At 44.6% G+C, this 21029-nt stretch overlaps 1 long non-coding RNA gene across 2 annotated transcripts; it reads left to right on the top strand.

Moving 5' to 3' along the window:
• Positions 1-20: 20 nt before the first annotated feature.
• Positions 21-20893, top strand: LOC106559703. Of its 2 annotated transcripts, XR_005369281.1 has the most exons (4): positions 21-4045; positions 13363-13455; positions 14374-17435; positions 18549-20893. It is a non-coding gene; the product is annotated as an uncharacterized LOC106559703 (long non-coding RNA). The 2 variants fall into 2 exon arrangements; XR_005369280.1 differs by lacking the exon at positions 14374-17435 and having other exon boundaries at positions 28-4045.
• The last annotated feature ends 136 nt before the right edge of the window (positions 20894-21029 follow it).

Here is a 21029-nt window from a genome sequence, read left to right as displayed (position 1 = left end):
CGCTGTAGTTCGCAGTCCGCCTGGGCCCCATTCATCCGCGGGGGCGTCCCGGCCGGGGCCAGACTACATGTCCCAGGGCGCCGCGCGCCCTTGCGTCCGGCCACGTCGGGTCCCGCCTCACGGTTCTTCCGCCAGAGACGAGAGCCGGACGGGGTGCCCGTCGTGCCTCGCGCGGCAGGAGGCCGCTGGGCTTGCTGGGAAGTGAAGTTCCGGAGCCGAGAGGCCGCTGGAGGCTCGGAGAGGGTCGTGCTGTGCAGTCGCCGCTGCTATCATCCGAAGCAGTTCGCCTGGCAAGAGCGGGAGTAGACATGGAGCCTGTGAACTTGCTTGTCTACGTCTTGGAAAGAACTTGCGACTCGGGGATAGAGTCTCGGCTCGGCCGCTACTCAGCTCCGCCGCGTCGGGCGACTTCCTCGAGCCGAGTCCCGCCCTAGGTGAAGACGGGAACGGTAATGCCTGTCTTGCCCGCTTGCCTGGGCCTGGCCTAACTGCAGCCTGAGATTCACTAAGCACCGCGGCGTGTGTTCCCGGGTGACGCCCACGCTCCTGGTCCGTGGACCACGTCTGGAGGAGCAGACGCAGGCCTGGAGACCCGCGACTCCGGGACCGGTTTCGGCCCTCCTGTTGAGCCAGGGACTCGTGCGGCCAGCCTGCCCCGAGGCCCCCTTCCCCGCCGCTTATGTCCTGCCCAGACGAACTTATCTTTGTTTTTCATTTCGCCACCAGGCATCTTTTTTTTTTTTTTTTTTTTTTACATTTTTAATTTAAATTCGATTTGCCGACGTATAGTATGACACCCAGGGCTCATCCCATCAAGGGATCCCTCAGTGGCCACCAGGTATCTTTAAAGAGTGATCTAAGTTCATAGTCTTTGCTTTTTACTCTGATGAAAGGCTGACTCTTGATGACCTCTTAATTGTCAAAACCATATACCACATCCTCGCCTTACGTGATCTTGCAGTGGCTTTTGACGATGAAAGCTCCATCCTCTTGACACTCTCTTGTCCGTTTGCCTATAAGACACAAGTCTCCTGCTTCTCTTTCTATTTCTCTATTTTTTTTTTTTTTCAGTTTTGTTTGCGGGCTTTTCCTCCTCTGCCCCAAGCCTACCAAAGTCCAATTATTTGTCCCTCCTCTTCCTGCCCGAAACACTTTCTGTAGGTGATCTCATTTCCATAACTTTAACCATCGTTATATGTAACTCAGAGCCCATGTGTGTATATATGGGCAGGTACAGCCCCAATTTCCTGTGTGCCTTAAACTTTCCAACTGCTTATTTGACTTCTTCAGCAATATGTCCTTGTAAACCCTTCAGCTTAAGTATATACACAGCTCATCTACCCTTCCATATAGGCCTTTATTTCTTTTTCTAAAAAGATTTCATTGCTTTATTTGAGAGAGAGAGAGAGAGCACAAGCAGGGAGAGGGGAGGGGGCAGGAGGAGGAGGAGAAGCAGGACCCTGGGATCATGATGAGCTGAAGGCAGATACTTAACTGACTTAGTCACCCACGTGTCCCAATAGGCCCTTATTTCTACTAAGGACATTATCTATCCACCTATTCTCTTTGGGCAGAAACCTGAAAGATTTTCACAGTCTTCCTCTCCTTCCCACCACACATTTATTTGATCTCTACATCCTGTCAAGTATGCCTCACAGATACTTCTAGATTCCAGCCTCTCAATCCACTTATCCTCTTGCAGAAGCCTTTAAACATGTCTTGGTGCCTTCAACCTCTGCCTTCTTCAGCCCACCCTTCATGCTGTCTCCAGACTGTGTTTCCAAAAAACAAACTCAAAACTCTCTGTGTCGCACTGCTATGCTAAAATGTCTTTTCTAGTTGTTTAGTTCTGTGTAATAGACCACACTGAAGTGTAGTGATTCAAAATATAGTGTAGAGCCAAATAAAAAAAATTCTTCCCTGCAGTTCTTTATATTATACATGCTCAACACACAGCTCCATTGGGGTTTTCTGAGGTTTTCTGATGTAGTGGTTGTCAGATGTCACCGGAGGTTGGAGTCCCCTGAAAGCTGGGCTGAGGAACAGCCTTTTCCCCATGGTCTCTCTTAGGCTGTGCTTCCTCTCAATGCTGTAGTCTCAGGATTGCTGGACTTCTTATATACAACTGTCATCCCTCGAATGAGTTTTCCAAGAAACAAAGGCAGAAGCTGCAGTGGCCTCAGAAGTCACATAGTGTCACTTGCACCAAAATCTATTGGTTCCATTGGCCAACCCAGATTCACTGTGGAAGAGGTCTAACCAAGGCATCGGTTGGGTGCGGGCCAGGAGGGCATCTTTGAAGACTAGCTATACGGCACTTCTTGGCTCCTTGTGTAAAAACCACACTTGCAGAAGGTAGACAAGCATGTCACAATTAAGTCACAGTTGATCTCTGTAGTTTCATCTGCTACTATCCTTCCCAGTGCTATCTATCCAGACTCTTACCACATTAAACACTCTCTGCTTTCTGAGTTTATGGTGACTTTCAAAATTCACATCTCTGCACATGTCCTCTCTGCTCAGAATACCCCCTTTCTCCCTGGTCATCTTCTACTCATCCCTTCACAGCAGTGGAGGACAGTGGAGCAAGCACATACTTCTGCACCATGTGGAGGGACAGTCCCCTCTCAGATACCATCTTTCTGTGTGTAGCTTTACAGTCTACCATTCCCGGCTCCCTCCTCTCTCTGCAGCGCTTCATCCATTCCTGAACGAATCCATGAAACCTGTTGTGTTGTAGTTGTCACTTTCAAGTCGGTCTCCCCTGTAGACCATGCTCCTTTGCAGACAGAACCAAGAATATTGGATTCATCCCTTGATCCTCAGTATCATATACAATGACTGATATTGTACTATGTACATATATTTTTTTGTTGTCTTGAATGAGCTTTGCTTTACTACTTGAGTCAGATAATTAATAACTTGTACATTCAATAAATATGTATATATTTTTATTAATTATTTTTATTACATAGTACATATTTTCAGTCATGACTCATTTTTAAACATCAAAAGTATAAACACAAAAAATGCACTGCTCAATTCATTTGCATAAACAATGATATACATAACCAATACCCTGGCCAAGAAACATTCCAGAATTTCCTTATTCCCCCTCCCAATCACTAATCCCCTCCAGGAATAACCACTTTTCTTCCTTTCCAGCACCAGAATTTGCTTTGCCTGTTTTGGGACTTCACATAAATGGAATCATACAGCATATTTTCTTTTGTTTCTGTTTCTTTCATTCAATATTCTGTTTCTGTTTGTCTGTGTTGTTGCATGTATTTGTAGTTCGTTTACTCTCATTGCTCTCCAGCATTCCTTGCCATGAATATACCACAAATTATTTCTCTCCTTTTGGGAATGGACAGTCTGGCTATTACGAATAGCACTACTATGGAATCTGCCCCACTTAGCTTCTGGTGAGCTATTAAGCACGCGATTCTGTTGGATGTGAGTATATTAATCAAGGCCTTAGTCAGGAAACAGAAATCACACAGTCGTGAACAGGGAAAGTTTGATCTCAAGAATTACTAACTAGTAACAGAGAAGTCATGACTCTAAGGAGTTAAGGAACTCCCAAGATTGTACATATAGCAGATACGAGGAGCAGCTCCCACCTAAGACTGAGGCAGACAACCCAAGGAAGGAACAAATTTGGAAGATGGCCTTCTTGAAGGCCAAACTGAGATCTGGGCCTTACTGAAAAGGGTGTGGTTATGGCCACCTGGCTAGCAGAGTTCTGTGAGCTGCCAATCAAACTCACTGTGAGCCACCCTCTGGAGTCCAGCTGGGTCACTGGCCAACTCATCAGGAAGCTGCTTGGGGACATGGTACTTCCTAGGAAGCCAGATCTGGCTCTGGAACAGGACTCTCTAGTAGACTCCTGCAAAGGTACTGCTGAATTCTGCGTCCTCACAACACTGCTCTTGCAGCACATCCTGTGACAAAGCTCCTCACTGGGTCACCTGGCAGAGGACAGATGTCCACAGGATCCAGCGCACCAGCACCACATGCAAAACTGTGAAGAGTGAATTTGGAGGTGAGAAGCTGTAAATCAACAACTGGGACAACCTGTTTTTTTTTGGGGGGGGGGGGTTGTCATTTCAACTTCAATCTTTCAATCGTTTGATTGTAAAACCAAAGTTATGCAGTATAGGCAAGGCTTCATCTCCCAGACGTTTTCTTCTTTTCTTCTCTGAGTTCAAAATTCTGGCATCTTTGAATGAACAGAATTTCTTAGACAGCAGCTGGGCTCAATGTGCTAAACCTTCGCACAACCCCCTTCCCTTGTGAAGAAGGACCTATCACTTTGGGAACGTTCATCATCTCTTCCCCCTTGTTTGTCAACAGGAATCGCTGTCAAGGTTGTTTGAAAAACCATTTTTGCTTCTAGTTCCAGCCACTCAGACATATTTTGAATCATTTATAAGATCCACTTAACCACGTTGTTGACAAAAAAATTAAGTAAGATGACTCCTGTGGGATACTGGTTGACAAGTGTCCTCAAGTTGATTATCCTACAGAGGTTTGTCACTTGATTTTTTTTTTAAAACCTATTTTCCATATGTATCACACAAGGATGATTTTCCTCTCTATATATCACATAAATCTTGAGGTTCTTGGAGCTGTGTCCTGGAAAGACACACTATAAATATACTAAAGGCATTATTTATAAAGTCAAAATATTTCTGTTGCTTGTTTCAGAGGTCAGGTTCAAGCAACGCCCCAGCGTATTGATGGATTTATGCACTCTAGCTTCTTCAAGGACATTATTCAAGGACAGATTTTTTTTTTTTTTTTTTCCCAGCGCACTACCTTCAGACACATAGAGTTTTAGAGTTTGGGCTAGGAAGGCAATCTTCCTGACCAGGATGTTAGTGGGAAAAGGTCTAGGACTTTGTCTTAGAAGCCACAGTATCTTCTACTTTTAGATATGTCTGGCTTATAGCGGACGTTTGGTAAGTGATGGTTATGGCAGCAAGGTAGAAGGAAAGAAAAAAGGAATGGAGGGATGGAGGGACAAGCAGAGGGAGGGAAAAAGAGAAAAAGAGGAATCTTTAGTAAAACCAGCTCCTTTTTAGGGATCTCTTATACACAAACAAGAAAGGGATTGAAAGTGCTACCTGCCATGGAAGAAATAAGTAAGAATCATCATCTGAAGTCCCTAAGTGCCACTCAGTGCCAGTCCTTCGTGCCTGGGGCTGTGGGCCGGCTCCTGAATTGCAGAAATCTTGTCCACTTGATCTATGTACCTTACAGTTTCCTCCTTCATTCCTGTTTAAGTTGATATTTTGTTAAATTGTATTGTTGAGTTGAGGTGGAAAATCTAACCATGAGGAAAAGACACTGTTATACCACTTGTCCTAAAAATGATAGCAGAGAACCAGGTTTTCTACATGGTGTGACATGTCTCAAAGTTACATACCAGGCTTCCCCCTCTCCCCGCCTAACCCGGAATGATTGATAAGATTTTAAGGAGGAAAAAAACAAAAACAAAAACAAAAACAAAAAACAAACCCAAACCCATGGGATCATTTCATTTCAATTTCCCTGCACTGGTTCTGTCACCTTTTGCCCAGCTGAGGTACTAAAGTGCATGTGAAGCTGTCACTAACCCATGTACCAAAACATCTTCGATCTGTTGCAGGGGGTGAATGCAGTACATCACAGAGTCTGATGATTTCAGCTTCCAGACGCTTCCACACATCTAAGAAGGTTAAATACATTTCCTAAGGCTCACAAACTTAGATGCATGTGGGGCCAGGGAGGTGAGGTAAATGTGCAAAACTCATTTTTCACGCAAATGTGTGAGTCTGGCTACAAAACATATGAATTTGGTTGAAGAATTGGGAGGTCTGTCTGGATACATCCAAATTCACATTAAATTTTTTTTATAATTATTTAATGTACATATAACATAAAATCCATCATCTTAATCCTTTTAAGTGTACAGTTTAGTGGTATTAAATACACTTTCATGATTGTACAACCATTACCACTGTCCATCCCCAGAGCTCTTTTCATCTTGCAAAATGGAAACTCAGTTCCCACTGAATGTCTCTCGTCTTCTCTCCCCCCAGCCCTTAGCAACCATCCTACTTTTTTTGGCTCTATAAATTTGACTAGTCTAGGTACTTCCGTTAAGTAGAATCACACAGTATTTGTCTTTTTGTGACTGGCTTTTTTCACTTAGCGTAATGTCCTCCAGGTTCATTCCTGTTGCGGTATATGTCAGAATTTCCTCCCTTTTAATGACTGGATAATACTCCAGTGTGTGTATTTACCACATTTTGTTTATCCATTTATCCTTTGATGGACATTCAGGTTGCTCTCCCCTTCTAGCTATTGGGAATCATGCTATCATGGACATGGGTGTACAAGCATTTCTTTGAAACTCTGTTTTTAATTGTTTTGGATACATACCCAGAAGTGGAACTGCTAGATTGTTGCACTGGACCATGGTAATTCTGTATTTCGTTTTTTTGAAGACTATCATACTATTTCCACAGCAACCATACCATTTTATAATTCCAGGAAAGGACACAAGCGTTCCTTTTCTCCATATATCTCCCCAACTCTTGTTATTTTCTGGGGTTTTGCCTATTTGTCTGATAGCAGCAATCCTAATCGATGGAATATAGTATCTCATTGTGATTCTGATTTGCATTTCCCTGATGATTAGTGATGTTTGGCACCATTTCATGTGCTTATTGAACACTTGAGCATCTTATTTGGAGAAATGTGTGCTCAGTCCTTTGAATCCACATTTTTAAAGCATGGAGCTCACCCATCTTGGAGACAGATTCTCTCTGCAGACTGCTGACTTATGATCACTGATTCTACCCCAAATGACAGCGCCAGGACAGCCCTCGCTTGACACCTTCTCAGTGTGTAACACCATCTTACACCCAACATGTTCCCTCTGGAATTGGTGATACTTTTTGCTTTTTCTTCCTTTAAAATTTTGTTTGCAATTTGCTTTTTAATTTGTAATACATAAAAATTTACCAGTGTAACGTGATTTTCCTTCCTCTCCTAAACTCTGGTCACCCAGCACCCCTACTTTGAGACTCCCATTGTCACTAATGTTTTGCGCATCCTCCCATTCATTACAAAATAGGTTTTATTTTTTAAAAAGATTAGAGGGCAGCCCGGGTGGCTCAGCGGTTTAGCGCCGCCTTCAGTCCAGGGCGTGATCCTGGAGACCCGGGATCGAGTCCCGTGTTGGGCTCCCTGCATGGAGCCTGCTTGCTTCTCCCTCTGCCTGTGTTTCTGCCTCTCTCTCTCTCTCTCTCTCTCTCTCTCTCTCTCTGTGTGTGTGTGTGTCTCATGAGTAAATAAATAAAATATTTAAAAAAAAAAAAAAAAAGATTACATGCAGGCAGCCCAGGTGGCTCAGCAGTTTAGCGCCACCTTCAGCCCAGGGCCTAATCCTGGAGACCCAGGATGGAGTCCCATGTCAGGCTCCCTGCATGGAGCCTGCTTCTTCCTCTGCCTTGTGTCTCTGCCTCTCTCTCTCTGTGCCTCTCATGAATAAATAAATAAAAATCTTTAAAAAAAAATAAATAAATGAAAAAAGATTAGATGATTTTTTTCCCTTAACATGTATCTTGGAGAATGTTCCATATAGCATAATCTTATTCTTTTTAATGATTGCATAACATTCCATTTATGGATTTGCCATCTTTTATTTAACCAGTGCTCTGTTATTGGAGTTTTAGATTATTCTCAATCTTTTACTCTAACAAATAGCATTGCATTGAATATCAATGGCATGTATTTCCGAGTAAACCAAACAGGTGGACAACTGGCCATTACTTAGTTACGAGTCATAGTCAAGTTAACAGACTTACTTGTGTTCTAGATTCAAAAGTGTACCAAGTACCAAGCTGGGTAGTACCAAGCTTTCATAGGACTCCTATAGTGAAGAATGCTTCTTCCTAAATCCTCTCCCTATAACCAGATACTTAAAAAAAAAAAAAAGACCAAAACAGATATTTAATTTAATACTTAGGTATAATACAAAATATTACACAGTATACCTCATACATTGTCTGAAAACTACAGACTAACAATAATTCCTCATAGATTGACTCTCACTGGGAAATAAATGTTAGTGCCACAAGGGCAAGAGTCCAACCTAGAAATTAAGCCAAAATTTCCAGGTAATGTGAACTTCAGAACTGAAAGTGAGCTGAAACTTGTACTAAAATAATTTCGAATGGACGTCTTTGTATAATTCCCCACCTTATCAAGTGTAGCACAGTGAACATTGGTTGTCTTTATCTTGTGCATTCAGCATCATGGTTTTGAGCACCCATGACTGTAGCATGATGATTCTCACTGAGTCACTGAATGAACCACAGCCTGAGTGCCCTGATATCAATGGCCCCATATTTCCTCCAGGAAATGGTCTCTGGTGGCCCCAGACCGATCGGTGCTTCTCCAGCTCCCTCTGCTCTCCAGTACTGACCCTAGCCTAGCACTCAGCATGCTCTTGAGTCAGATCCCTTGCTGAAAGAAGCCCTGTGAGGGCAAGGATGATGTTCTTGGTACTTTTGTGTGCACAGCTCTCAACAACAGTGCCTCACTGGCAAGAGTCCCTCATAAATATCAGTCAGGTGAATGAGTTATTGAATAAATAACGGAGTGCATGAATAGTTGGAATTCTCTCTGCTTTTTTAAAGCTCTGATTTTAGTCTTCTTTTGTGCTCTTGGCTCTCTGGACATTCAGCATCTTGGCCTTTGGCCACCGTCCCTTTCAACCCTCTGTGACCTGAGAGAACCTGGCCGATTGAGCATGTGATTGGGTTTAAAAGCACGGAAGGAATGAAGAGCTCGCCGTGGTTCAAGTTTACAGCTTTAGTGCATAATCGTTTCTGACGGGTGTTTTGGGAATTCAAAGATTTATTTTCTTCCTGATTCTTGGGTTCTGCACAGAATGATCAGTCAGCTGATTGCTGGGTTAGAAAGTATTGCTGTCTTGTAAGGCTATAAAAATTAATTAAGAGTCGAGTTATGTGCCCGACACACACGTGGGGAGTACGGGATTATATATCACAAAGCTTGCAAAAGGTAAGATTTTAATATGTGTTTGTTGATTGATAAAGGGAAAGTGCAGAGAATGGTCCTGCTGCCCTCAATGATAATAGCTAACATCTGGAGCACTTAATGCCAGGCACTTTACTAAAATTATCTCATTTAATCATCATAAAAATCCAGGGAGGTAGGCACCATTCTATCTTCCTTTTATGGAGGAAGAAACTGGGGCTTAGAGAGATTAAGAGAGATTTTCAAAGCGATATAAAAAGCCTGAGCATGGCTAACACCCCAGGTATCGAGAGACCAGAGTCATAACTGCTCTGTTCCACTGACCCAAGAGATTTTCAGTCTCATCATAGGGACAAGATAAACACACATGAAACTACTAGCACTTCTCAAAACACCCCAGCCTATGACCAGCCCTTGGTATCTCTCCTCCACTCATCCACTGCTCTTCCCTGAGAATTTGCTCTCTGGGCCACACTGAGTTCCTTGCTGTTCCTGCGATATGCAGAGCACATTCCTGCCCCAGGGCCTTTGCACTTGCTATTCCTTCTGCTGCGAACACTCTTCCCTCAGCTTTATCTGTGGCAATCATCCTCATTTTGTTAATACCTGTGCTTAATTTACTTCCTTGGAGAGACCTTTCCTGACCACGGTTTCTGAAATAACATCCTCTGACATTCTTCCTGAATGTAGCCTGCTTTATTTTCTTTTTTTTGTTTTTTTTTATTTATTTTTATTTTTTTTATTTTTTATTGGTGTTCAATTTACTAACATACAGAATAACCCCCAGTGCCCGTCACCCATTCACTCCCACTGCTTTATTTTCTTTATGTTACTATTCCCTAATATGGTATTAGCTATCTTTTTATATATTCACTTTTAATCTCTGTGCCTTCCACTAGGCAGTAGACTCCAGAAAACTAAGGGTTTTGTATGTTCGTCCAGCAACTAGAAGAGTGCCTGGCACATAGCTTGACTCAATATATACACCTACCAAATGAATAAATTACTTTGTCATATGGCAATTATCTTTCAGATAATTGATAAGTATTGAACAGCAGCTCTGCACTAGGCATTTTGCCAGATGTTTTGCATTACACTATCTCCTGTGTTACACCCCGATGAGAGAAGCATATCATTTTCTTCACGTTTTACAGACACAGATAAGAAAACCGAAGTTCAGAGACGTTGAACACTGTTCTCCTGAGCTCATTGGCCGAGGTGGGATCTGGGTGTGCTCTTTCCCACTATGGATCATGTCCTGAGAATTCATCCTCCCAGGGCTTCGCTTCCTTGCACACTACAGTCTATACCTGCAAAACTTTGAGCAGATGGTTTCTCCTTTGTTTTGCTCTAATGGTATTTCAACAAGTTCTAACAGAACAGAGAAGAATGGATCATTCTTTTCAAGCTCCGACCTAACATCTGTAGCACAACCTCACAAGGGTCAGATCATGGGGCAGTCTATTTGGCACCAAGTTTCCTCTAGAATGCTTCAGATCCCCCAACTTTTTTTTCAGTCATGACAAATGGCTCAGAAAGAACAAATAACTCATCAAGCAGTAACAAGGAAGAGTGGTCAGAGCAACTCCACGGCAGAGAAGGTTTTGTGTCACTGCCCACTGCCCTGACGCAAGGAGCGCTTATTCCTACACACAATGTTTTCCAAAGTTTTCAATGATGTGGCAACAGGTTTGTGTGTGTGTGTGTGTGTGTGTGTGTGTGTGTGTGTTTTCAAGTGTGGCTTTTGCAAGCGGCCCAACTGGCACGCCTCTGATTGCTAGATGTTGCATCATGCCCTCAGAACATGGAGAGTCAGCCCCTGATCTGCTAGAGAATAATACTTAAAATGTGGACCTGGAAGATTTCACCTTTAACAAGCCTACCCCCATTCACTTTAGCTGGTGTTTGGGGGAAGGGGTGAAGGAAGACTGTTCTTTCGTGCAAAATCTGAGCAACTCAGAATTCATACCAACTTGGTTTCCCATGAGGCACCAGTGTGGCGGCCTGGGGTTTTACTACAGATAAAAGTCTTGGCATTTCTTTATTAACAAATTCTCTAACAATCCGGATGCTTTTTGTCATTGTTCCAGAGTGAGCTTTGGTTTCCTCCTCAAGGCCCCTAACACCCATGATTTAGTGGAATAGGGATGTTGGGGGTGGGGGGGTGGATTTGAAAAGAAGATGTTCCAGATGGTTCAGTGTCAAGGCCGTGGTGGTGACAGCTAAGAAGGGGAAGCTACAGCACGTTTTGAGATGCCACAGGTGACAGGGAGGAGGAGGAGGGGCCAGGCAGCCCCTCTGCTGCAGGAGAGCTGCATGGCCCTCATGCACACCTGTGCAAGGGGCCTCATTATCCTTGCTTCGCAGTTCCCTAAACATGCAATGGAAGTTCAGAGAGGTTGATAGCTAACTCAAAGTCCCACCTAAGATCTGCTGCTCTGTGTAAGAGCCTACATTGACCCCCTACCTCTTTACAGGAAAAGAGGGCCTGCCTCCATCCCGGTCTCTGGGGCCTCATCTCATGCCCACTGCCTCTTGCATCAGAACCTGGTTTATGGGAACTACCCGGGACTCCCTGAACATGACAGCTTTTGTCACTTTGCACCTGTCAAGGTCTCTGGTGCCTTCAGGGCCAGCTGAGAAATGTCTGCCCATGGCTTCAGGTCAGCTCAAGTGTGGCCTCCTCTTCTGTAATGATCCCTCCACCCTCATCCTGAGTTGGGGCCCCATCTTAAGAGCTTCTGCGGCACCTTGTGTTTCATCCTCCACATGCTGCAATTTGCCATGAACGCAACTTTGACCATGGGTCATTTCCAGACTAACACTCTTCAGTGGCTTCCCGTTGCCCATTGAATATAGTCCAATTGATGGCCTTCTTGCTGTGAACCACGACCCCAACCTTTTCTTCTAGAAAAGAACTGTGTTGTCCACCTGATTTGGTAGCTACTAGACCCATGTGGCTATGTAAATGTAAAGTATTTAAAATGAAATACTCAGTTTTTTTTTTAAAGATTTTATTTATTCACAAGAGACACACGGAAAGAGGCAGAGACACAGGCAGAGGGAGAAGCAGGCTTCCTGCAGGGAGCCCAATGCGGGACTCAATCCCAGGACTCTGGGATCACAACCTGAGCCAAAGGCAGATGCTCACCCACTGAGCCACCCAGGTGCCCCTGTACTCAGTTCTTTAGTCAGATTAGCCACTCAACAGAAACAGGTGGTTGTGACTGCCATTTTGGATAGATTTATAGAACCTTTCCATCATCATAGAAACAGGACGGCACTCTTACTAGAGCCTTTTACCCCCACTTTTTGCAACATTTTGCTTGTGCTGGTCCTTCAGTTTGGACTGCCCTTGCCATCCTTATTCTTCTGTGTAAATTTTGTGTATCTCTCTCCCAACAGAATTCAGGAGTTATATCCTTCAGGAATCTTTCCATTAATCCTGACTGGGTTAAGCACCTTTTGGGTGCTTATAGCTTCCTCTGCCTACCTGTCTCATAGCACTTACTCTCTTGGGTACTCAATGTATCTGAATTGGGGAGACCTCAAGGTGAAGGACCCTGGGCCTCATTTATCTATTTCTGGTGCCTCCATATAAGCAGGGCTGTGCTAATCTTTTTCAGCACTGGCAACCTAGTGCTTAGCATCCTAATTGTTTCATAGTAGATGCTCAGTAAATACTTGTGAAATGAGTGAGTGAATGCATTAGTGACTGTGTGTAGGTAACAGTAACACATCCTCGGGAGAGCCTGGAGTTGTAAACCTTGGCATTTTTCAGAACAATAAAGTACGTTATTAGGACAGATCTCCCTTTTCTTTCTTCTTTTTTTTTTGTGGGGGGGGTGTCTTTTTCCTGCTTACCACAGAATAAAAGGAAAATACAGAAAAATATCAAGAAAAAAATCACCCAGAGGTCACAACCTTCTAGAATCTTCTTTTTTTTTTTAATAATGTTATTAACTCTCTCTTGGTATTCATTGATTCACTATGCATTGTTTGGTTTTTACCTGGTTTCATGTTTGCATTCAGAGACACAGGGCAACTGTACATAAGGAAACTCTTCCAGTATATCTGTAGAGGGAACTGCAAAATTATTCTCCAAAAGAGCTACCATCTGTAGGACCACTAGTAGTTTGTCCAGAAAATACCCTTTTCTAGTTTCTTGGCCCAAAAAGATATGGGGAAAAGGAAGTATAGAAGAATATTGGTTGATTCATGAAAACTAGTCAGCATCTTAGTGGAAGAGCAGTGCTTAACTTTAACATAGAAAACTGTGATGATCATTCTCCATTATCTTTCCAGATCCTTCTTCCACTCTTCTCTGTCCTGCTTTGAGCCCTGAGAATTCTACTCAACTGGGCTACACACCAGGCTCCATTGCTTCCTGGTTTCCAGGTGAGTTTGGCAAGTAGAAGGCCAGGAGATCAGAGGGCACAAAGTGAGAGAGGTTGGGTCTTTAGTCACCCTGCCCCTCATCTCTTGGGCCATGGTTCAAGCAATGGATCCATCTTTCTATCTAGAGCCACAATTCCTTACAGAGAGCTCCTTTCCCATGAATATGGTTCATGTCATGTTCCAGTGATAATGTTCTTCCCTTTGACCCTTTAGGCCTAGGGTTGGTAACATCTTCCCAGTGTTGCTGGTCCCTGGACATTTCACCATCCTTCATTGGTCCTCTTATCTCTGTGCACATTTCTGGGTGAAGTCCTGCCACAAAACTCTATTTAGTTGAGTGTGTTATCTGTTTCCCTCTGGGATCCTAGAGAGATAGTGTCAAATTCTACTCCATTTTCTTTGGGGTATACCTGTCTTCCAACTTAATGTAGCCATTGATTTTGTTGGCAATACCAAGAGTTGGCAAATTCCACATGGGGAAGGCAATGCAGATCCATCCACTACCTGCTTTTGTCAATAAAGTTTTATTGGACTTAGCCAAATTGCAACAGCAAAGATGAATAGTCATGACAAAGCCTACAACATATTAACTATATAGCTCTTTACATAATGTTATATATCTCTTCTAGGCTTATCCCATATTGGAATTACTGTTTGTATCCACAGACTTGTGTATAAAAAGCCTTGGCACATGCTGACCCTATTACTGACTCTAGTGCTGTTCAGCAAACATTTCACTGAATACCCCAGAGTGTGTAGCTTCAACACAGATTATGGCATCAGACAGACCTGGATTCAAGTCTCAGCTCTGACATCTACTGGGTGACCTTGAACACATTTTTAGAACTCCCTAAACTGACCTCAGTTTCCCAACCTATAAAAAGGGAAAGTAATAATACTATTTTTTTTCTCTCCTAGACTTGTAATGAGAAACGGATAAGATGATATGATGCAAAATGCTTAACATAGGACCTAGTGCATGGCGAAGGCTTCAAAATTGTTACCCACTGGGCACCAAGCTCTGTGCTAGGAAAGGCAGGGAAAATAAAGACCTGAAAGACATAGTCTTGTGCTTCAAGGACTTGCAGGTACAATGAGGGAGAGAGTTGGCTTCACTGCAGAGATTTTCTCACATTCAATATGTGCACAGCCTGAACAGCCTTCCCCTCTACCCTGAAGTTTTTTTCAAAGTCCCAAGTCTGCCCTTTCTAGTCCCAGCTGGGCAAACTGTAGAACTTCATGCTTGGGAGAACAGTTCATTTTTGCCACGGCCCTATTTTCATCCTATCAGGTGGTAGAGGAGCCCTGCTCTATTAATTTAAGTGATTATTTTAAGGCAGCTACTGTGGAATGTTTCTTACTTTCTACTGACCTGCGACCCCATGATTCATCTGCAGCGGCAGCTTCCATATCACAGCATCATCAAAAAAGATCTCAGCATACTTATTGGCATTCTATAAGAGTGTTAGTGACAATACAGAGCTGATGGAAGGGTCTTATGCGTCATGAATATGAATATCATCATTCAAATTACTCTGGTGGATGTTGAAGATAAAAGGAAATGTTTTATTTTGTGTTCATTAAGCACTAGAGGGTATGTTTCCCCTGGATGCCAACTCATTATATCTGTAACGGTTAATGGGAGTTAAATTCCAACATCACATCAAGGGGGGAAAATGATCCCTCAAGTATTTGGAAACTCCTTCCTCTAAATTGCAGATCAAAGCTAGGTTATGAACTTCTAGGTTGTCTTGCTAATGGATTTGACTGACTGTATTCTTTGAATTTTTTTCCCTCCAAACACTAACTTTCCGTAAGTAGAGATAATTACAGAGATTTTATAGGCACAAGATGTCATGAGTTCTCCCAGAACCAGCCCCCCATCATAGAGAAGAAACACTAACAGCAAATAAATGCCTGTGAAGTATTAGGGGCCTTCCTTATGCCCCTCTCCCTTCCATTTCACAAAACCTCGAGAGATGCTTCTGTCTTGCATATGGGGAAACTGAGGCCTGGGTTGATTAGATTGCCTGCCCTAAAGCACACAGCTGATAGGAGAATGAGGCCCCATGCCCAGTGCTGTCTGGTTTAAAAACGCATTCTAAGGTGCCTGGGTGGCTCAGTTAGTTAGCTGTCGGACTCTTGATTTCAATTCAGGTCATGATCTCAGGGTCATGAGATGGAGCCCCATGTCAGGCTCCAAGCTCTGCAGGCGGGGGGTCTGCTTGAGATTCTCTATCTTCCTCTCCCTCTGGGCCTCTACCAGCTCAAGCATGTGTGCATGCTCTCTCTCTCTTGCGCTCTCTCTCTCTCTTTCTCTCAAAACCCAACCAACCACACCAACAAAAACACATTCTAACCCACTGCTTGGGGATGTCTCCCCAGCTCCCGTCAGATTCCTACCCTATAATACATGTTCTCTAGGGTTGGGGTGGGTGAACAAGATGAGGCAAAACCAAGCTGATACCATTGCCAGAGGTGTGACCGTCTCATGCAAGCTGTCTGCCCAGGTGGTTTTCTTCCCTTCCCTAAACCTAAACCTGCCAAGTAGAAAATGCATCAGTCCCAGGTCATGGTCTGGCCCGTGAGCAGCTAGGAAGCTGAGCTCTCCATGACTGAGGAGAGGAAGAGGACGGCAGGGGGGGGGCAAGAGTGTGGAGAAGGGAGAAGAAGCATGCTGGTCCTGGGATGGGACACTCCTCCTTGTGTCCCATCTTACCTAAGAGGAGCTTTCTAGTAACTTCTGGGAGGAGAGGAACCCCAGAAAGCTCAGCCCCAGGCAGATTTTAATAACATTTAACACAAGATGTGTCCTCTGTGGAGTCAAATCTGCTCTCTTGTTACTGAAGTTGAAGGAGAAAATGACTCCTTACTCTCTTTATATCATCTTGCTGGGACTGCTTCTGGGCTCTACACAGAACAGGGCCCAGCTCTGTAATCTTCCTCCCAGGACCCATTTTCTGGGTCGGGGTAATATTTGTGTTGTTCTCCTTGGGGTTCCCTTTTGTATTACACTGTCTGGGGTGAAATGTGGGGCCCAGGAGGAGGTGGAAATGGATCTGCTAAGCAACACTTGAAGTAACAGACAACCCTGCTGAGACCCCACCTGGAAAGCTGTGCTCAGCTCTGAGCCTCTAATTACCAGCCAGGTACAGACAAATGGGGCTGAATGTTGGGGGAAAAGCAACCAGAGTGATGGAAGAGGACAGCTGGATTTATGAAGAAAGATTAAAAGAGCTGAATAGGTAAATGATGTTCTGGGGGGAACTTAGGGACCATCTACTTATATCTGAAGGTTGTAAACAGCGGAGCAAGAATTATCTTGGTGAGACCCACAAAATATAACAGAGAGTAATGAAAAGAAATATATAATAATAATGGACTGTAATTTTATACCCATTCCCATCCCAAGAAACCTCAAAGCATTTTATGGCTTAGGATAATATACGCACTATGGTGGGGTGCACTCAGACTGTAAAGAGGCTTGTCATTTTGCTCAAGCCCTTGCAAAAACAATATTTAGTGAGAGGGTAATGGGCACTTGGTGTATGAAGACGGGACCCTGGCTTGGCGGGACTAGCTGCCCCCTCACGTGTGTGGTGTGGGTGGGGAAGGGCCCTGTTTTGTGTCAGGCCACTGACAGAGCTTCCTGCTGCCCTGCTCAGTGGCACACACAATTCAATCCCCATTACAAAAAATAATAATAATTAAAAAAAAGTCGAAGGATCTTCACAGAGAAAGATGGGTCTCAGGGTGGGAGGCTGCTCCAGCTTGCATCCAAACACGGCATGCACGGTCAGCTGCTGGATGGAGCCACATTCACTGCCGCCAGGCCTCCTCTGGCTTCACCCGCTCCCGGCCACACTGTGAAAGCCTGTGGACTCTGCGGAGTCTCTGCCTCTCCCCAGACCTCACCTTCTCGGCCTCTATCTGGGGAGGCAAATCTTGGTCTCTTTCCTGACTGCAATGCTGAGCAACAGGTGAGCTGCTTTTGCATTTTGTGGGTTCCCCTGGCTTCGAGTGCTCCTTTCTCAAATGTCCGTGTTGCTCCCACTCATTCGGGTTTCTGCCCAAATACCAAATTTTTAGAAAGACGGTGTATGGTCACCCTGTCTGAAATAGCATCCTTACTCCCTCATCAGCCTCCAGTCCCTTGATCTTTATTTTTAAAGCATACTTAGCAATACATGAAATTATTATATTATATTACACTATGTTACATTATGTTATAGTTTGTTTTCTGTCTCCTCTGAGTAGCATATAAGCTTCTTAAGGACTCGAACTTAGCTGTTCCCTTTACTACTGCATCACCAGCGGCACCTAGATCACTTCCTGGGCACCCACAGCCTGGGCTCAGTAAATAAGTTTTTACTTGAGTGAGTTTACTTAAAGTGCCTCGGTTGTCTCAGAATAAGGCAACCTTATAAATTGCATGTGTGCTTTGTGTCTGCACCATGTTCTTAATCTCTTAAAATTCTTATCCTTTCGATCCTACAGGATTCAGGAGGGCTACAGATAGGGAAACTGAGGTACCAAATTGCAACCTGAGAAACCTTCATCCTGCAGGAGTCCAATTTAAACGTGCAGCTTCTGAGTTTTCAGACCATTCTTGGGGCCCAGAGTCCAAGTTTTAGGTGTAGACGCCCCCTGCCTCCTGCCAAGCATAAACTTTTAGGAAGTTGGTGAAGGGATCATAAAGAAACTCCTCACGCAGAATTGGATCAGTGTAGAAAGTAATGATCTCATTAGAGGGAAGCCTCTAAACGCAGGCCAACCCCCCTCTGCGGCTAATTACAGGTACCTGAAGTCTCTGGCACGCGCTGTTTGCACAACATATAATTCAACTGGTTGTGTGCTTGGCGGTTGCAAGTAGCTGAGGGTGGAGAGAGGTGCCTCGCCTCTCCTTTGGCTGCCCGCCGTCTGGTTCGCCTTCCTACCGGCCACGGCCACACTGGTGATGTGTTCTCCAGCCCAGGTTTCCAAAGAGGGTCCTCAACTCGCCATCACGGAGGCATCAGGAGGATTCTGAGGTTCCTCCCCTCTCGTTCGCTCATTGGCACGTGCCAGCCTCATTTTTATTTCTGTCGATACAGAGTCCACGATGCGCCAGAGAGCGACATATACACGGCGGACCCTAAGGAGGCAGGCCTGGTCCTTGGAGCCTCATGGGAGAGCTTCGCGGGAGCTTTGAGAAGCTGAGCCTCGGGTGACACCTGTCGTCGTCTCGGGGAGTGAGGCCATCGTGGGCTATGCACAGTGTGGGAAGAGGCTGACACCACTTTTTTCCCTTGCAAGGATTTCGAGGGTGATGGTCCAGCCAGGGGCAATCCAGGGTGGAGCGGCCACAGACACCAGACCTCCAGGGACGTGTTGTGAGGCTGTGTGACAGAGGGAACCCCGGGGCCCCGAGTTTTCCTCTCCCTTCTCCTGGGGTATCCAGAGGCTTCATGCTTTGCTTCATTTTTGCCGGTTTCTCTCTGCCCAATGGCTCAGCAAGTCAGGTCAGGCCTCTTGGTCCTACCTATGAGGGTTTGAGAAATAATAAAAGAACAAAGATTCGGGAGCCCGTTGACTTCCCTTAATTCTTCTCTTTGAGACACTCTACGCCATCTCCTTCTAGACCCAGCTGTCATTTGGGAAGGTCAAATCAGACATGTAAGAACACAAAAGCCACATGTCAGGAGGTTCATTTTCATTTTTTTTTAAAGAAACGGTTAATAGAGCTGCCCCAGACACTCTGCAGACTTCCCAGACTGGGCAGGTAATGATTAAGGGACTCCTCTTCTTCTTCTTTTAATCAAAGATTTTTCCCCCTTCTTTTTGGTCTTTTCACCTGACAGTGAGGGGAGTTCATTAATGGGGCGAACAAAAGGAGCCCATTTGGGCAATATGCTTTAGGAGGGAAGGAATCAGGTTCATTTGATGTTTGATTTTCCATCTTTTGGGGAAAAAAGAAAAAGAATTACCCAGATTTATTTTGGCTCCTGAGATGATGAATGGCAGCAGTGAACGCCTAATCGTTCAGTGTGATTTGGGTGCTCCGACTGTTTTGGCGAATGATCTTAATCCGCTTGGAGCCTATGTTGGGCTGAGACCTGGACCATAATCTTCTCGAAAAGAGAATTTCCTCCTCCATTTGCAAAGAAATCCTATTTGACTTGCACGTCAGCTGTCACGGTCATTTGTCCGCTCTGGACATGGCCAGGAAATAAGTAAATCTACGGATGAAGACAGCAGAGGACAAGCAGGGTTTTGAGTGATGAGTGGATTGATGATTATAACTGAGCTCGAGCTCGGCATGCATGATTGTTTCTGAGAAAATGATTCTTTGGAGGGTCTCTTCATCCAGCTTTCATTTACAAATGTGTAAGCTGGTCTGTAAAAGTTAAGGGGCTGCCATTTTAATGTAAAACCCTGAGGGAAGGGAACCTGCATGCAGTTACAGGAAAAGTAGCTACTTTGGAATCTGGCTTCAAATCCTGACTCTGCTTCTTATTAGGTGTTGCGACCTCATGCAATTCGCTCGAACCCCTGCAGCTGGAGTTTCTTCAGTTATGAAAGGGAATAATAGCACTTACCTATTATAATAAGAATTCAGTAGAATCACATCTGTAAAGCTCCTGGCATATGGAATGCCTTCTAGTGAACTTCTGTCTCTTTAGCCTTCATCCACCTTAAAATACGTCTCATTAAATGCAGAGCCAAGGTTAATGGAGAAAGCTCTGGTAATGTATGAGAGAGCTGTTGCTAAGTGTTCTCCAGACACCCGCTGTCACTGCGGCCCCATCACACCCAGAGCCACGTGAGGCTTTGAGGCTTGGGGCCCCATGAGGGGCTTTGGGCAGCTGCTTACTGCATACCATCTTTGTGGAATCCTCCAGATCCTTTAATGCTTTGTTCCTCTTTGGAGACAGAGGGTTGACCTTAAGGATGCCAGCTTGGCCTGGCAGGCTGGATGACCAGTGGCACCACCAAACACACATTTCTTCCGTGCTTTCTTCTTGGGGGTGGAGGGGGGGGGATGCGAGTAATGTTCTCTGGGGTTCCCGGGTAGAGATGTGGGGTGCTCTCCTGCATTCTCGGAGCTTCTGCAGAATGCCTTGCTCTCACAGTGATGGTGGGAAGTAACCAGAGGCTCTGTGGAGCCTATGAAAGGTGTGCCACTCACATCTCAGTGTGACTGGTAACCCCGCATTCCTCCCAGGGTAAACTTATAGTCATTCCCTCCATTCTTTGGAAAGACAAGTGTCCATTCTTCCTTGCAAAGCAGGGGAAAACCTTTGCCTTCCACCTTCTTCTATTTTCTCCTCCATCCTTTCAGATTCTCCTGGAGATTTTCTCTTTAAAATCCCCAAAATCCAGTTTTTGGGGTGCCTGGGTGGCTCAGTCGGTGAAGTGTCTGCCTTCGGCTCAGGTCATGATCCCAGGGTCTTGGGATTGGGTCCTACACTGGGCTCCCTGCTCCTTGGGGAATTTGCTTCTCCCTCTCTCTCTGCCCTCCTCCCCTGCTCATGCTCTTTCTCTCTCCCAAATAAATGAATAATATCTTTTAAAAAATAAATAAAATCCAGTTT

Source organism: Canis lupus, chromosome 14 (genome assembly GCF_011100685.1).
Source record: "Canis lupus familiaris isolate Mischka breed German Shepherd chromosome 14, alternate assembly UU_Cfam_GSD_1.0, whole genome shotgun sequence".
NCBI classification, from domain to species: Eukaryota; Metazoa; Chordata; class Mammalia; order Carnivora; family Canidae; genus Canis; species Canis lupus.
This window is presented reverse-complemented; position numbering and strand designations above follow the sequence as displayed.